This window comes from Cupressus sempervirens, chromosome 6, assembly GCF_028749045.1.
Source record: "Cupressus sempervirens isolate cs-2001-9-10 chromosome 6, ASM2874904v1, whole genome shotgun sequence".
Classification (NCBI taxonomy): Eukaryota; Viridiplantae; Streptophyta; class Pinopsida; order Cupressales; family Cupressaceae; genus Cupressus; species Cupressus sempervirens.
The window spans coordinates 506,807,321-506,812,432 of NC_143123.1; positions in this window are offsets into that span (position 1 = coordinate 506,807,321).

Here is a 5,112-nt window from a genome sequence, read left to right on the forward strand (position 1 = left end):
TAGAGGGATGGGGGAGAGAGAGAGAGAGAGATAGTAGAAAGTGGGAGAGGGAGGATGGGAGTGTGTGTGAGATATCTAAAGATTAGGGGATGGGAGAGGAGAGAGGGTGAGAGAGGTAGAGAGAGTAGGTGGTGGGAGAGGAAGAGCAAGAGAGAGAGAGTAGGGGATGGGAGAGAGTGGAGAGAGAGTGTAGGGGATGGGAGAGATAGTAGGGGATAGGAGAGGGGAGAGAGATTAGGGAGAGAGAGAGAGTAGGGATGATGGAGAGTGATGTGTTTTCACATAGTGCATACGCACTTTATAGTGCATATGCACTATATGAAATCACCTAAAAATGGTCAAAAAGAAACTTTGGGGCCCATTTCATCCATTCTCTACTTTTGGTCTATTGTACACTCTATTATTCCGACAAAAATCATGGGTTTCAACATAGAAAACACTATTTCAACACTTTTTCAAGCTAGCAAACACCAAATTCAATCATTGGATACACAATTTGAAGACTTTTTGAATATTCCTTGTATAGAAAAGGTTAGTGCAATCCATTTTAAATATTGTTTGTCGATATATAGATACAAATTTGATTATAATTTGACATGTTGTTTAATATATAGTGAATTCATTGAAAATTGTATGTTTGAATGAAATGTTATTTTGAAATGGTTAGAAATTTGACAAGTCATTTGATATATATTGTGTATTCATTCAAATAATTATAATTTTTATATGTATTTGAATAATTTTTAATTTACACATTTTAAGTAATTCAAATGTTTGAATAATTTGACATGTAGAAATCATCATCATGCCAAGGAAGAAACCAAAAATTCAAACAAATAAAAATAGAGAGAGAGATTTGAAAATTAAAAGAGATAAAATAAAATTAATACGTGAACAAAGAAAATTACAAAGCAATAATGAAAAATTAACTTTCGAAGAGGATCAAGAACCACCAGTATAAAGAAACAAAGAGGAAGAATTAGAAAGACAAAGAGAACGAATGAGACTGTTACGCTCAAGAAGACAACTGAATTGTGAAGCTACACCATCTTTCAATGTTGGAGTCATATCGTCTGCTACACCATCTTCCAATGTTGAAGTCATATTGTCCTCTCATGTTGAAGAGACATTGATTTGTAGATCCGACGATGTACACACTCCATCATGTCATGTTGAAAGCACAACATCAACACATCAAGTAGGTGATATTACATCTTATTGCCAAGGTACATCATCTTCGGTTCAAGGTATGCAATACACACAACCTTATATTGATGTTGAAAATGTTGAGAGAATTGAAGAGATTAGAACACCTTCTAGAATTCATTTTAGAAGACCAAAATATTTGATTGATATTGATATTAACATTTTGAAATCAATGCTTGACAAAATTAGCAAGTGTACTTGTCAAAGAAAAGTTAATCATATGTGGAGATTATTTTTTGAAGAATTAAATATTACAGGTCAATGCTAATTATTTGTTGAAATGATGAGAAATTTGAAATTTAGGCCTGTCATGAAGATTCTTGTGCTAAGAACGATGGACGATTCAAATGAAAAAAGCATTGTAAAAAATCTAATGAGTGTTTATGACAAAGTGGATTCTAAATCACACACCAAAGATAGTAATATCACAAGATGAGTACTTACATCGACAATAGTAAGTAGCCAAATGAAAAAAGCTCAACTCATAAGAAAGACAAGAAAAACATTAAAAATTGGTAGAGGTACTCTAAGGAGAGCCATGCTAAAGTGTGAGAGATGGGAAGATCTAACAAAAAATGAGTTATTAACATTTAGTGGTAGACTACCGCAAAAGGATAAAAAAATTAGTGAAGCCTTGAAATCATTGATCGAAGATTTTTGGAAAAATAACATGTGTTTCCCCTAATCAAAGAGATGTTGTAAGAAGGAGGATTGGTAGCCAAAATTGCCACCCACATGTGAAAAAAAATTTGGACTCAACTCAGACACAATTTTTTACAAAATTTATTGGTATGTATCATCAAATTTGAATAAGCCAAAGATTTTTTGAGATTGGTAAACCTTTTTATGTGAAGATAAATCACACATGCACAACTTGTTGTTGTAGGATACATATTGAATTTTTTAACCATTTTGATGTTTTTAGGCATATATGCATAGTTTTGCATTCTCGATTTGTTTTGCAAGATTGTGACATGAATGAGCCACCAAGATCTTCAAGAGAATTCATATCCAACATTTTATGTAAAATACGGGATGGCCAACAATTTTACAAGACATCATGCTTGGATGGTACGTGCTTATTTTGTGATTCTTTGCAACTTTTATCAACTTGTCAACATATGAATAGTACACATGCAATTGGAAATGAAATAGTAGATTACAAAAAATTTAAGATAGTGACATATGCTCTAAAAGATGAAAAATATGGTAAAAGATGTGATTTAGTCATTGATAAGATTTCAGTGTATGAGTTCGTGAAAAGATTATTTATGAGTATGCAAGGCATACCCATAGAACTCGATGGCTAGATTTGCAATTCAAGTTGTGCAAGGATACGTTTCCACTGGATAACATTGTTTCGGTTGTAGATTTCATAGAGAACTACACACTACAACTACAAAATGAGGTACAAGCAAAGTATTATACTTCTCAATAGGTTTCCATATCTGTTCACATAATATTCATGCATTCACCTACAAGTACAGAAGATGACAGGAAGATTTTGAGGGAGTACCATTTTTATATCAACGATGATCGATCGCATTCTACGGAGTTCGTACATGGTTGTTTTCAACTATTTTATAGAGATTTGGTTAACAGGGGCATAACATATCGTTAGCACATTATTTGGTTAGAAAATTGCGCATCTCAATTCAAGAATGCATGGATGTTCTATTAATTGAGCAGGATGCATAGGTTGTGTAGAATTCAATATATGTGGAATTTCACAAAGGCTAGTCATGTTAAAGGAGAGCACGATGGTGCAAGCACATGCATTAAAAGAGTCTTGGCTCGTGAAGAACTAAAGTATAAAGATGAAACAATATTGATAGATGCAAAATCCATCGTCCAATGGTGTAACGCTACAATGGGTCCAAGTAAGGAAGGTGAGTCTACGGTTCATAGATTTTTTTGGTTAATAGATAATACTAACATTGCACCATATTAGGATTGTTGCACACTAACAAGATCTAGTGAGTTACACTCTTTTAGAAGCTCTAATGTAGGTTCATGGAGTATCCACACACGAAAAATGGCATGCTATTGTCCATCATGTGCAGAGGAAAATTGAGATGATTGTGAGTCAACTGAATGGGTGGACAAATGGGATATACGAGTTTTGGACCCAATTGACACATATCATCCCCCACAAGCACTAGAAATGGTAGAGATGGATTTGTCTATTGACTTTGACCACTTGTCAAATCTAGTGCAACCTGGTAATATATATATTTATATATCTTTGTAATTTCAATATGTAACTTCATAACTTTTACCCAAGTATTTTTTGAATTAATGACCACATTTTGTACATTTGTCACTACAAGCCATATTTTTGTTGTTATTGCACTTGAAGACAATGAAGAAGGGACAGATTATTATTTGTGTCATTGTGTTGAAGCCAAACAAAAATTGGATCACTCAGTTATAGATGGTAAAGGTTTAGAGTATCATGTTGGTGCAGTGGTTGTAACCGGCACATGGCTTAGATGATATTCTATGAAGAACCCTAACTTGTGGTTATTCGAGGATTGGCAAACAGAGAGGAAGATTCTTCATTATTCAAACCTTGTTGTTGTATCAAATGTCCACTTGATAAAATATGGTGGAAAACCACATAATAAGATTCTTTGGAAAGTTCACGAGTCAGACCATGAGGCAATACTTGAGACATTAAAATGTCAATTAGATTCAGTTGGCTCATTAGATTGAATAGGGAGAGAGGGAGAGAGAGAAAGAGTGATCAATTGGATCCAAATACAATGGTGCAACCTCTTCCCCAAGACTGTCCACATGACTAAGGTGGACCATATTGTTATGATGTGTAAGTGATAAGATTTAGTTTAAATCATAGATTTTATGTTTTGATTTGTTTAGAATCTAGATACATTATTTGAATTTATATTAGATTCTTTAATAGGACCCATTTTTAGATTAGTCATTTGAATAAGTGAAAGTTTAGAATTTGTTGTTTAGATCAAAATGTAATGAAAGAACATGAAAATTGTTAGAATGTGAATGCTTTGTGATGTAAAGTCATGATTGTGTGCATGTAACTAGAAACTTCAAACTGGCGAAAGCAAGGATACAATGGGAGAAGTTTTCAATACTCATCAAGCAAGGGTTACCATATAACTTAGAAAGCAAGGATTTATACAAATGGATAATTCTTAATGACAAGCCAAATTCAATTTTTGTCATTCTCTAATTTTAGTGGATTAATCTTATCTTAGATTTTTTACTGTGTTAATTCTTCATTTGCAGGTCACCAAAGAAGAGGGCTAATAAAGTTGAAGCACCAGTGATAAAGGGTGAGATGCCAAAATCATCTGTGAAATGGTATTATCAATTCACATCCTCAATATTTATTAGTGTTCTTTGTTCAAGTACCATTGTGTGTTAATCATCTTATGCCTGGAATTGCAGAGGATCACAATCATCAAAAAGTAAGAAGGAAAATAGGTGTCGATATGATGATAATGGGGCAGTTACAGATATAGTTCACTTTAAGGATAATGTTGATCAGCTGATGTATAGGTTGAGAGAACCAAAAGACTATTTAGGTCTACTAAAAAGAAATCAAACTTTTGATATTTTAGGATAGAAAATGTATATTGATGGATTTGACAAGAATTAAAAGTATACAAACAATCAATTTAGCCTTCCATAAAATGGTTCTTATATTAACAACTTTTATTGTATTTATTGATTTTGTTCCAGCATTTAATGTGAATTAAGTGATGCGGGTATATATTGGGTAGGTTCAGCATATTCTTTGAATGATTTATCCATGATCATCACGAGATAACCATCTCAAAAGTGTTTATTGAGCTCATTTTCCTAGCTACAAGACTAATACTCTTAATTTTCTTCCAAACCATGGTTGCTTGTAATAGATACCCA